The 14531-nt window shown below is 35.6% G+C and overlaps 1 protein-coding gene across 2 annotated transcripts in view; it reads left to right on the forward strand.

Annotated features, from left to right (window-relative positions):
• Positions 1 to 14531, forward strand: part of RABEP1 (rabaptin, RAB GTPase binding effector protein 1) — a 104028-nt gene that overhangs the window by 36613 nt on the left and 52884 nt on the right. The gene's annotated exons all lie outside the window — the stretch shown is intronic.

A 14531-nucleotide genomic window follows, 5' to 3' on the forward strand; every position in this document is an offset into this window, starting at 1 on the left:
TGGAGAACTTGTTGGAACATGGTATGTTGGGCTGGAGCCTGAGAATTTGCATTTCTAATAAACTTGTAGGCGACTGCAGTATGGTCAGTCCAAGGGCCACAGTTTGAGGACCACTACTCTCGACCAGTGATCCTTCAACTTTTAAGTTTATATACTCTGTAAAATGATTATAAACATCCCTCACACCTTAAAAATTTTTTAATTTTAAACATAAAAAATTCAAAGGATGTAAATTCTATCGTATTGTTAACACTGACAATTTAAATTAAAACTTCATGCTTTTAAACATGGAATCAATCATAGTGATTTAATATCCGTCACCATCCATTTAATAAAAAATACGTGAATAAATTCTTCAGGAATTTTACATTTTTCTCCTCCTTGTGTTAGGTGTTTTTTTTTTTTTTTAATGTCTCCCTCAGAATTTTATTCTAAAAAGTGTTTTTTAGCACACAGACCTGAGTGTGCATCAGAATTTTACCTATAGGGTTTGTTAAAACAAAGATTGCTGGGCCGCACCCCCAGAGTTTCTGATTCACTAGGTCTGTGGGATCCTAGAATTTGCATTTCTAGAAAGTTACCAGGTGATGCTGATATTGTTGGTTCAGCGGCCACACTTTGAGAACCACTGGCCTAAAATAATATTTTGTGCTTGGAAGCCATTAAAAAAAATTGGTCAGACGTCTCTGCAATAAAAATATGCATGTAAATTTCTTTTGTATTGAGATATCATTACAGTTTAAGTAGACAATTGATTACATAAATATTGTACACACTTAAAAAGTAATTGTTAAGTTGTAAAAATTATTGGAAATGCAGGTCTTATGAGATATATTGCTTCTCCCTCCCAATTAAGTCATTAACCTCTGGTGAATATTATTAATGTCTAGAAAAAGGTATGTTTCAGTTTTTTTTTTTTAATGGATATAAGTTGGGAGTTCCCTGGTGGCCTAGTGGTTAGGATTCTGGGCTTTCACTGCTACGGCCCAGGTTCAATCCCTGGTCAGGGAACTGAGATCCCACAAGCCGCACAGTGTGGCCAAAAAAAAAAAAGATATAAGTTAAGCCCTTGATCTCATAAATAAGTAGATGGAAATAGAAGTGGGTTTTTTTTTTAAATAGTGACTGTTATTCTTTTAACTCTTTCTGAATTACGTGTTAAATCACATAGTGCTCTAGCTTCAAAAATATTTTTATTCTATAGGTTGACAACTCAAATAGATCTTCTTTCAGTTTTGTTGAAATAGACTTTGCAACCCACATGACCTGCCAAAAGATTCATTACCCAGTTATTAGTCATTCACTTTTTAAAAATAAGTTTATTTATTCATTTATTTCTGGCTGTGTTGGGTCTTAGTTGCTGCACGCGCGCTTTCTCTAGTTGCGGCGAGCGCGGGCTACTCTTCATTGCGGTGTGCAGGCTTCTCATTGCGGTGGCTTCTCTTGTTGTGGAGCATGGGGTCTAGGCGCGTGGGCCTCAGTAATTGTGGCATGTGGGCTCAGTAGTTGTGGCTCGCGGGCTCTAGAGCGCAGGCTCAGTAGTTGTGACACAGGCTTAGTTGCTCTGCGGCATGTGGGATCTTCCCGGACCAGGGCTTGAACCTGTGTCCCCTGCATTGGCAGGCGGATTCTTAACCACTGAGGCACCAGGGAAGCCCAGTCATTCACTTTTTTGTTACTGACATTGATATTTTAAATTGTTCCTCTGGTTTGATATCACAGAGAAGTTTTTACACAGTAAGGTAGTGAACCATAGTAAAACTCAGGATGGGTGAAAGCCTTTCATTTGTTAAGTAGGGAGAAGGGTGTTAAGAAAAGGAAGGTGGCCAAAGAGAATCTACACATAAATAGCTCTCTGTTTTAGGAAAGATTATTTATGGAAGTTGAGGACCTATAGTTTGATTCCTTTAAAACAACATGTGCCTATGAATCCCTTGGAAAGTCTTTACGTACCCCCTCGGGTGTACCCCACTTTGAAGACCACTGTCCTGAAGTGGTGTTATTCAGACTATATGTTGTAACTCATTGATGGATAGCAAAATTGAGTGCGTTGTGACCAGCAAGTTTTAAAAAGAAATGCAGTGGAAAGTAACAGCACGTTATTTACTTGGTAAGGTTAAGTAAGTATAATTGAACAAAATTTTTTGTTTCAGTTACATATACACACGTATGTATAGAGTTGTGTGATAAAATATATTTTTTGCTGTGAATTATGGTAAAAGCAGTTTGAAAGCCACTGTTCAATAAGATGGAAGATTCCTAGGCCTCACAGAATTCAGCCCGTGGCTTGGAAAGGTTTACTGACTGTAGTGTGGGATGGGATTCTGTTTTCTCGTGGGTTGCAGGAAGGCTGGCTGTTCCCTATTAATTTTGTTCCTCCATAGGATGATAAGGAGATGGGAAAGCTGGTGTTCCTGTCTAGGCATGGTGGCAGTCTGCAAGGCACTGTGGAGGTTGGGATGAATGAAATATGGTTTTCATCTTCAAGAAAGATATGTATTATCTACTGGGGTAGATAATACATTTTGCACACTATCATTGTTATTTGAATATATGTTGTTGTCCTGAGAAATGAGTTCTGTCCAGTTCTTCAGTATGTTCATGTGAATTTTTTAACATCTTCCTTTTAAATTTTGTTTTAACCTTGAATTGATGAAATACTACTTTAAACTCTGTGCAATGGTATGTTCTTGTCAGGGTGAGTGTAATACATTTTAGTGTGTATGTATGAGGCCGTGGCAGTATTTCCTCTGATGACCAATTCAAACTCACTGTGATACTAGCTAGTGGCATTCTCTTTTCTCTTTACTTCTCACAACCAATAATTCTGACGCTTGATCATCCTCTCTACACTTTTTTTCTTTCAGTCTTTGCTTATCCAATAAATTCAAGTTTATCTTGTCCAAAGTTTGTTCATTTTGCTTTCTGTTTTTCTCTGTCCCCAAATAAAGATGCTAAGGTTTCCTTTGTTTGCTTATCTTCTTTTTTTAAATTATAAAATTGACTTTTCTGTAAAATTCTGAAGAAATGAAAATGACTAAGAACCTCTCATTTCTGAAATACATTATCAATTGCAGTTTTATATCTCTAAGCAGCTTGTAATATGGGTTTGTTCAAAAACATGCCTGCTATGTTAAATTGCTTTGACTGCATCTAGACCCAATAAATAATATGTATGTGTACTATTGTATCTTTACTATCTGAAGTTCTCAATGAACTTAAACTGGCCATAAAGAACAGGTGAGGTAACTTATTACAAAATTTCAAAGGGAATACTGTGATCCTTTTTAAGAGTTTTTGGTGTCATTTCTAAAGAAATTGCACAGTGTGTAAAAGGTAAATGTTGATTTAGTTTATGGCTTGGCTGATTGCCTATATCATAATAAAAAACAAATTGAAAGATGTCCTCTAAAGCAGCAGCTTATATTATTGCATGAAGTATATATCTAGTCTTCTGTGATTGTCACAGGTGATAACAGTATAAGCCATGGTTTTGATGTGTTCAGTAGTCTTTGTTTTATCTTTCAGCAAACCAGGTCACAGTAACCCCAGAAGTCCAAACACTGGTGTTTTTCCCAATAAGAATAACTTTTGCTTTGGCGTTGTAATAGCTGTGCTTTCATTTATTTGGAGAGTGGCTGAAATATAAGTGCAAATAGTAATGAGCAGTGCTAATAAAAGGGATTATTACCTCTTGACTCCTCTTACTGTCTGTTCCTGCCTTAGTACCCATTCTTTTCCCAGCTTCTTCAACTGGGAATGTTATAACTATTTCTGAAAGTTTTGTTGGTTTTCTGTTGAACTTGAAAAAGGGATTTAGCTTTCAAAAAAATGTTTTTGATTTAGCTTTCTGCTTTAACCAATTTCAGTACAAAGCTTGGCACTGCAACAGTGTTTGTGTTTTGGAAATCCTCAATCTTGGGCAATGAGTAAGAGCCTGTTACACGAGGGAGCAAACAAAAGGCCATAGAGTTCTCAATTTGAAGGAGAATAGTAGAAATAGAGCTCATGTTAGTCACCAGAAGACAGTGGAATTTTCTAGTGGTGTTCAAAAGGATTTTGTACATGGTTATAACATATATAAAGCTCTGATGCTAACTAACCAGAACAATAGTTAAAAGCTAGGTTTAGGAAGATATTTATGGTTCAGATGCCTTAAGTTGGTACTTAGATATGGAAATAAAACTAGAGTATATTTAAAAAATTGAAAACCATTAGAAATCTTGGAAACAATAAATAAATTGAAATAAGGTAAGTAGATGGTTTAAATGGTAGACACAGATTTTAAAAATTAGAAAATGGTGTTGAGGAGTTCTCCCTCCCAGTGAGACAGAGAAATATCAAAGAGCAATTGACACAGAGGATGAGTTGAGTCTCCAACACACATCAAAAAGAATTCCAGGAGAAGATAATGGAGGGAGTAGTAGAGAATATTTGAGGAGATAATAACTGAGATTTTTTCAAGCATTAAGAAACAGTAGTGAGTCCTCAACATAAATACTGAGTACCAGGTAGGGTAAATAATAGTAAATTCATACTTTGACGCATCTTAAACCGTGGAACCTCAAGAATGAAAAGAAAATATTGAAAGCTACCAGAGGGAAGTAATAATTATGCTGACAGGAGATACCACATAAGCAGAATAGATGCCTGGAGACAATGAAATAAGATCTTCAGAGTGCAGAGAAAAAGCAGTTGTCAACCTAAAATTTTATGTACAGCTAAATTATTTAAGAGGGAGAGCAAATAAGATATTTCAGGCATACAAAAACTGAGAGCATTTATCGCCCACATAAATCACCAGAAGAACTAGTAAAGATAACATTTACAAGAAAAGTAAACATAGAGGGAACATATAGGATATAAGAAACAGTACCAACCATAGAAACTAATAAATCTGACTATAAAAAACAAAACCAAAAAACTTCTGAGTTCATTTTAATTTTTTAAAAGAAGAAAATAAAACAAATGAGGCAATAATAACAAAATTGGAACTTATGGCCAACAGCATTGCGGGGACATAGAAGGGTATTTCACAATGAATGAAACAGTCTACAAAGAGAATGTAATAATCATGAACTTGTCTGTACCTAACAAAATAGCCATGGCATGTCATAAAGAAACAAAAGGCGATAGAATTACAAGAAGTTGATAACTGCACACGTATGAGATGTTCAACATTATATCAATTGCTAGATCAAGCAGTAGGTAGATATAACAACTTTGAGCAACAGAATTTTAAAAAGTTTGATCTCCTAGGAATGATGTACCCAAGAAACTGAAAATATACATCCTTTTATATTCATAAGGAGCACTTAAAATACTGTGTATATCTCAAAGGAATACTCAACATATTTTAAAAGTCAAGCTACTTACCATGTTTTGTTACCTAGTGCAGTTAGAAAGATTTTAAGCAACAATGTAAATGTTTTTTAAAGTTTGGAAACCAAGAATGCATTCCTGTTGCTCATGAGTTCAAGAGGAAGTCATAATGAAGATTGCAAAATATTTAGAATACAATGAATATACTTGTGGGATGCAGCTAAAACAATACTTTGAAAATAAGCTTATAACTTTAAAAACATTTATTAAAATTAATTTATTAAAAGACATGAGAGAGGCTTCCCTGGTGGCGCAGTGGTTGAGAGTCCGCCTGCTGATGCAGGGGACATGGGTTCGTGCCCCGGTCTGGGAAGATCCCACATGCCGTGGAACGGTTGGGCCCGTGAGCCATGGCCGCTGAGCCCGCGCGTCCGGAGCCTGTGCTCCACAATGGGAGAGGCCAAAACAGAGAGAGGCCCGTATACTGCAAAACAAACAAAAACAAAAACAAGACAAAACAAAAAAAACCATGAGAAATTGAAACTAAATGATCTAAATGTTTAACTCCAGAAGCTAGAAAAAATAGTGAACCCAAAGGAAATAGAAGAAATAAAATAATAATAGAAATCAATGAAATAGAAAGCAAAGTTAAGAGTTAAGCTCAATAAAATCAAAAGCACATGTTTTGGATGAAAACTAATTTGAAAAGATACAAGTGTTCATAGCAGCACTATATTTTTAAAAATTAAAAAAAATTTAAGTATAGTTGATTTATAGTGTTACAAATACCACATAGTGTTTGTTTTTATGTATCTGACTTACTTCACTTAATATGATAACCCTATTTATAATAGCCAAGACATGGAAACAACCCAAGTGCCCATTAACTGATGATTGGTTTGAGAAGATGTGATATATAGAGATACACACACACACACGCGCGCGCACAATGGAATACTATTCAGCCATAAAAAAGAATGAACTATTGCCATTTGCAGCAACATAGATGGACCTAGAGAATATCATACTAAGTGAAGTAGGTTAGAGAAAGACAAATATATGATACCACTTATATGTAGAATCTAAAAAATAATACAAACGAATCTGTATACAAAACAGAAACAGAGTCACAGACATAGAAAACACACTTAAGGTTACCAAAGGGGAAAGGGAGATGGGGAGGGATACATTAGGCATATGGGATTAACAGATAACAAACTACTATACATAAGAAGATAAACAATAAGAAATTACTATATAAAACAGGAAACTGTATTCAATATCTTATAATAACCTATAATGGAAAATAATATTAAAAAATATGTAACTGAATCAATTTGCTGTATACCTGAGACTAACACAATATTGTAAATCAACTATACTTAACTTAAAAAAAACCCCACATCTTTTGGTTAAAAAAACTAATAAAAAGACACAATTACTGGTACAATAGAGATGTGAAAACATAGGAGTACTGTGCATGTATGTCTATGCCAAAAAAAAATTGTAAATTTAGATGAATAATTTTCTAGGAAATACGAGTTACCAGAATTACCTCAAATAGAAACTGAATAAACCATAACCATAAGAGAAACGGAATCAATAAACAGAATTCTTACTCACAAAAGGATGTCACAGGCATAAGTTTTATAGGCAAATTTTAAAAAATCTTCAAGGAAAATTTGTTCCTATCTTTTATATACTGTGTTAGTAACAAGAAAAAACTAGAGAGCTATCCACTTCGTTTTGTGGGATTAGTACAACGGAAGCAGTAATACTAGTGTACCAATAAACCAGTCTTGTTTATGACCATAGACTTTAAAATCCTAAATAAAATTGACTTCAGGGACTTCCCTGGTGGTCCAGTGGTTAGGACACTGTGCTTTCAGTGCAGGGGGTGTGGGTTCGATCCCTGGTCAGGGAACTAAGATCCCACATGCCACGTGGTGCAGTTAAAAAATTGTTTTTAAAAAATTGATTTCAGCGGAGTATTAAAACATAGTATATACCGTGACCATGCATACTAGGAGCACAAGGATAGTTTAACATTGCAACATTTATTGATGTAACTCACTGCATTAACAAATGAGAAAAACCAGAAAGCACATTCAATAAAAGTTAATACACTTCAGTAATACGAGTTCATACTAGTTCCTAGCAAATGAGGAATTGAGGGGGCCTCTCTGTTTCTATTAGAAACTAATAGAATATATTATACTTCATGATAAAACAAGATAAGAAGGCCTATTGTCAGTACTTTAATTCATTTTAATACTGTAGGTCCTCCTAGCCAATGCAATAAAATAGAAAGAAATTAGTTATAAAATTTGGGAAGTTAATGATAATTTTGTCTCTGTGGAGTCCATATGATTAACAAAATAGAGGAACCAAGAGAATCCACACTATTAGAACTAAAGAGAGTTATCAGCATTGTTGGTATGAAGATCAATATAGAAGAATCAATAATGTTTCTCCATATCAGTAACAACTAGAGAAGTAAAAGAAGAAAAAGCAACCCTGAAGTAAATAAAAAAAAGAAAAAGAATCATAATCCTTAGTCACTTGGGAATAAGTCTAAACAAAGGTGTGCAAAACTTTTATAGAGGAAAGTTATAAAACAGAGTTAAAGGACATAAAAGAAAGCCTGAATAAATGGAATGAGATACCATGTTCATAGGTGGAAAGACTTAGTGTTGTAAAGATGCTAACTTTCACTTCAGTCTATAAGTTCAGAGCAATTCCAGTGAAAATCTAGTTTATTCCCTTTGGGATCTTCCAGACTGTCTTCAGATTTACAAGGAAGAACAGGCTCAAGAAGATGGTGACCCACTATAGGTAACTGCCAATTTATAGGAAATGCAAAGAAAAAAGGAACAAGTTCATCTATGTTATAGGTATGCAGTTAGCAAATCCAGACTGTGCGAAGTTCTACGAGACAACCTAGTTTCCTCAACAAATAAAGTACAAGGAGAAAAGAGATGGAGGGAGAAACCTATAGATTAATAGAGACTTAAGATATATATCAACTAGCTGTAGTATATGGACATTTTTGGATTCTGATTCAAAGAGCTGAACTGTTTTAAAAACATTAGACAAGTGGAAATTTCAACACTGGTTTGATGATATTCAGGTATTGTTAATTTTTTTCAGGTGTGAAAATGGTCCTTATAAAGTGAAATAAGGCAGTCAGAAAAAGACAGTATGATTTCACTTATATGAGGTGCCTAGAAAAATTAAACTTAGAGAAAGAAAGTAGAATGTGGTTGCCAGGGGCTTAGAGGAGGCAGGGAAATAGGGAGTTGCTGTTTAGTGGGTATAGTTTTAGTTTTGTAAGATGACAAGTTTTGGAGATTGGTTGCACAACAAGGTGAATAACTTAACACCACTGAACTGTACACTTAAAAATGATGAAAATGGTAAATTTTATGTTACGTGTACTTTAAAAAATGGCCTTTATCTTTTAAGGTTACATACTGAAATATTTATGGGTAAATGATAAGTTTGAGAGGTCCATTTCTAGAATGGTAATATGAGGAGCTCCACAGACCCACTGCCCAGCAAAACTTGGGAAAATTATTTTAAAGAACAACCATTTAAAGTCTCTAGAAGTAGTCCTAAGGCATATAGCAAATGAAACATTTTTCCCAGAAAATCTGTTAAATCTTGGTAAAAACAGAGTCTGGGACATTTGATCCATGAACCACTTCTTCCTTCTTCTCTCCCAGCCTGGTGTGATGGAAACTGCACTCCAGGCAGGTGATGCTGGGAACACAGGTTTCCCTCTCTCCTGAGTTCACAGTTGAGGACCATAGAACTCCCCCTACCCCAGCCACTTGTTGTAGAGGATAAGTATCAGTTGAGTGTGGCCAAGAGATCTGGAACTCCTTTCTTCCCTCTGGCCCCTATTCCTTAGGATGCAGGCTCTAACTTGGGTGCTACATACTGAGAATATTGGGGCCCTGATAGCCTTTGCTCTAACTTGTTTGTTGGGTGGAAGTTCGATGCTGGGAGAAGCAAGCCAAGGACATCAGAGGCTACCACTTCATCTCCCGCCACTCAGTGCCCTGTTCCTAAAGCAGATATATCACTCAGAAGAGCACCAGCAGGTGAGTATAGAGTTTGACGGATGTGGATTAGGGAAAGAGATACTCAGAAGGGAGCCCTGCGAAAACTGTTGTCATCCCAGAGTGACTGCACATGTCCAAATCTGTACCTTCTGAGGAGCAACATCAGAGGTTTCACACTGCAGGAGTTGGAGGAAGTGGGAGAGAAGAAATAGACTTTACTAAAATCCAGTCAACCACTAAACAAACAAACAGCAGACGACAGTAACAAGCTGGTAAGGGAGTAGGGCTGAACCAGTACCAGAGTTATTGCAGTGTATTACCAAAAATGTTTTCAAACAAAAAAAAATTAGGAGAAACTGTGGCCCGTACAAAGGAAAAAAAACATGCAGTGCGTATGAGGGTGACCAGATGTCAGATTTAACAGACAGAGACTTCAAGGAAGTCATAAGTACGTTTAAAGAGCTGAAGAAAACTATGCTTAAAGAAGTAAAGTGTGACAGTGTTTCATCAAATAGAGAATATCAATAAGGAGAAATTGTAACAAAGAACCCAATGGAAATTCTGGGGTTGAAAATTATAATAACTAAAATGAAAAATTCACTATAGAAGCTCAACAGTAGATTGAACTGGCAGAAGAAAGAATTTATTAACTTAAAGATAGGTCAGTTAAGATTATCCAGTCTGAAGTACAGAAAGAAAAGAGAAAAATGAAGAGCATTGTAGAAATGTGGGACATCATTAAATATGTCAGTAAACACATAATGGGAGTGCTAGAAAGAGAAAAGAGAGGAAAAGAAAAAATAATTGAAGAGGAAATGGATGAAAAATTTCCAAATTTGATGAAAAGCAGTAAACTGCACATCTAAGAAGCTCATTGAACTCCAAGTAGTATAGAGGTGTGCAAAGAGATCCACACAGAGACACATCATAAGATTAACAGCCGACTTCTCATTAGAAACAATGGAAGCAAGGCAGTGGGATTACATTTAATGCTCAAAGGGGGGAAAAAAAAACTGTTAACCAAGAAGCCTATATATAGCAAAAGCATCTTTCTAACATGAAGATGAAATAAAGATATTCTCAGATTAATAATAAAAAAAAATAACGGCTTCCCTGGTGGCGCAGTGGTTGAGAGTCTGCCTGCCGATGCAGGGGACATGGATTCGTGCCCCTGTCTGGGAAGATCCCACATACCGCAGAGTGGCTAGGCCCGTGAGCCATGGCCGCTGAGCCTGCGCGTCCGGAGCCTGTGCTCTGCAACAGGAGAGGCCACAACAGTGAGAGGCCTGCATACCACAAAAAAACAACAACAAAAAAACCCCAAAAAACGGAGAGAATTTTTTTCTTAGCAGACTGCCTTATAAAAAATACTAAAGGAAGTTCTTCAGTTGAAAGCAAGTAATTATAGACAGTAATTTGAATTCACATGAGAAAAACAGAGTCCCCAGTAAAGGTAATTGTGTATTTTTTATATGTATATATATACACATAAAATACATATACACATATATTTATATTTGCTTTATTGAGCCCATAGCAAATGGAAATTTAGTATATTTGCCAATATCAGCACAAAGGAGTTGGATGGGAGGAAAGCTATATTGGACTAAGGAAATGACACCAGATAGTAATTCCAACCCACAACATCAAGTGGAGAAAGCCAGAAATGGTATATAAGAAGGGCGATATAACAGATGGTATAAATATATACTTGGTCTCCTTTCTTTTCTCAGATTTTTAAAGACAATTATATGAAGCAATAAGTATAACAGTGTATCATTGGGTGTATAACATATGTAGGTGGCAGTGTATATAGCAATAATAGCATAGACATGGAGAAAGGGAAGAGAGCTATAGAGGAGTAACATTTCTATGTTTCATGGGTATTAGGGTTATACAAATCTGAAGTAGATTCTATTAAGATGTATATGGTAATAAGACTTACCTGGTGGTCCAGTGGGTAAGACTCTGTGCTTCCAATGCAGTGGGCCCGGGTTCGATCCCTGGTCGGGGAACTAGATCCCGCATGCCTGCTGCAGCTGAGAGTTTGCATGCTGCCACTAAGAGGTCCACATGCTGCAACTAAAAAGATCTTGCATGCCACAATGAAGATCCCATGTGCTGCAACTAAGACCCGGTGCAGCCTAAATAAATAAATAAATATTAAAAAAAATAGATGTACATGGTAAGCCCTAGAGCAACCACTAAAGAAATAACACAAGAAAATATAATGAAACAATTTTGAAAGGAATTAATATGTTACATTAGAAATTATTCACTTAAGTCAAAAGAAAGCAATGAAAGAAGAACAGGAGCAAAAGGACATAAGATACAGTAAACAAAAGTTGCAAACTTAAATCCAACAATATTGTGATATTAATAATATTAAATGTGAATGGATTAAAGAATCCAAACAAAAGGCAGAGAGTTTCAGAGTGGTTAATAAAACAAGATCCAACTATATGCTGTCTAGTTGATACATTTTAGATTCAAAGATACAAATAGAGTGAAAGTGAAAGTCTGAAAAAAATGTATTTTGCCTACAGCAACAATAAGAAAGCTGGAAAGACCATACTAATATCAGGGAAAATAGATTTTAAACCAAAAATGGTAGTAAAGAATGACATTTTATAGTGACAAAGGACCGATCCATCAGGAAGACAAAATAGTTACATACACATCTAACTACAGAGTCCCACAATAGAGGAAGCAAACTGACAGAAATGAAGGGAGAAATACACAGTTTGACAATAAGAGTTGTATTTTTCAGTATTCCACGGAGAAGATCAACAAGGAAGTAGAAGATTTGAGTGTAAAAGGAGTGGTAATACAATGTTTGTTCTCTGACCACAATGGAATGAAATTTGGGAAACTCACAAATATGTGGAAATTAGGTAATACACTCCTGAGTAGTCAGTAGCTGGAAGAGAAATCACAAAGAAAATTAGAAAATGCTTTGAGATAAATGGAATTGTAGACATACCATTCCAGTCCTTATGTGATGCAGCTACATCAGTTCTTAGACATATATAACTATAAATGCCTGTATCAAAAATGAAATATTTCAAATCACTAATCTTTTACCTTAAGACACTGGAAAAAGTGTTAATGAAACCTACAGCAAGTAGAAAGAAGGAATTAATAAGATTAAAGTAAAAAATCAGTGAAGCACAGAATAGAAAAATCAGTGATGAAAATCAGTGAAACTGATAGTGCTTTCTTTGGAAAGACCAACAAATTGACAAATCTTTAGCTAGATTGACCAAGAAATGAATACAGGGCCATTACTACTGACCTTACAGAAATTAAAAAGAAGTGTAAGGGAATACTGTGAATGAGGAAGTGGACAAATTCCTAGAAAGATACAAATACCAAAACTGACTAAAGAAGTAGAAGATCTGAATTAGACCCATAGCAAATAAAGAGATTGAATTTGTAATTAAAAAACTACCCACAAAATATGAAAAGAAAAGCCTAGGTTCAGATGGCTTAAGTAGTGAATTTTACCATATGTTCAAAGAATTAACACTAATTCTTCTCAAACTCTTCTAAAAAGTAGACAGGAGGATGCACTTCCATACTCATTTTATGAAGCTAGTATTATTACCCTATATCAAAACAACATGGACATCACAAGCAAAAAACAAAACCAAAAAATTACAGACCAATATTCCTTATGGATATAGATGCAAAAATCCTCAGCAAAATACTTGCAAGAAAGTCAGCAACACATAAGAAGAATGATATACCATGACTAAATTGGATTTATCCTAACAATGCAAGGTTGGTTCAATACCTGAAAAATCAGTTAATGTAATGCACCACATTAATAGGATGAAAAACAAAAACTTAACGATCGTCTCTAAAGACACAGAAAACGCATTTGACAAAATTCAACACCCTTTTATGATAAAAACACTAACCGAACTAGGAACAGAAGGAAACTTCAACCTGATAAAGGGCATCTACAAAAAGCCCGAAGCTAACGTTATCACACTTAATGGTTAAAGACTGAATGCTTTCTCCGTAAGATTGGAACAAGACAGTGATGTCCACTTTCACCACTTCTATTCATCCAGAGCAATTAGGCCAAAAGGAAACGGGGCGGGTGGGGGAATAAAAAGGAATCCAGATTGGAAGGGAGAAGTAAAACTATTTCTATTCTTAGATAACCTCTTTTATATAAAAATCATAGGGAATCCACTAAAAAAACATTTGGAGTAATATATGAATTCAGCAGGGTTGCAGGATACAAGATGAATATACAAAAACCAGTTGTATTTCCATACACTTGCAACGAGTAACCTGAAAATGAAATTAAGGAAACAATTTCAGTTACAATAGCATCAAAAATGAATAATAGAACTTCCCTGGCAGTCCAGTGGTTAAGAGTCCACGCTTCCACTGCACCACTGCAGGGGGCACAGGTTCAATCCCTGGTCCGGGAAGATCCCACATGCTGTGTGGTGTGGCCAAAAAAAAAAAAAAAGAATAATAAAGAAATTTAACAAGTGTACTTATTGTACACTTACACTCTGGGAAGTTCAAAAACATTGGTGAAAAAAAACTTAGAGGTCTAAATAACTGGAAAGACATCCCATGTTCATACATCAAAAGATTTAGCATTAGCAATACTCCCCTGATATACAGATGTAATGCAGTGTCTTTCAGTATCTCAGTTGCTTTCTTTGTAGAAGTTGACAGTTTGACCCTAAAATTTGTGTGAAAATGCTAGGGATCCAGAACAGCCAAATATTCTTGGAAAACAAAGTTGGAGGAATCACAAAACTTACTACAAAGCAACGGTAATCAAGATAGTGTGTGGTTCTGATATAAGGATAGGAGTAATTCAGTGTAATAGAATTGTGAATCCAGAAATATATACGAAAAATTGATTTCCTGCAAGGTGCCAAAACAATTTAGCGGGGCAGGAATCGTCTTTTAAATGAAGTGTATTGAGACATCTGCATGTCTACATGCTATAGAAGGACATTGGATCCCTGGCATCTACAAAAGTGTCAAGGACCTAGGTTTAAAAAGTAAGCTATAAAACTCTTAGGAGAAAATGTAGGGGTAAATCTTTGTGACTTTGGATTCAGCAGTGATTTCTTAGATATGATACTACAAGCAGAAACAAACAAT

Source organism: Grampus griseus (genome assembly GCF_964374135.1).
Source record: "Grampus griseus genome assembly, chromosome: 20".
Lineage (NCBI taxonomy): Eukaryota > Metazoa > Chordata > Mammalia > Artiodactyla > Delphinidae > Grampus > Grampus griseus.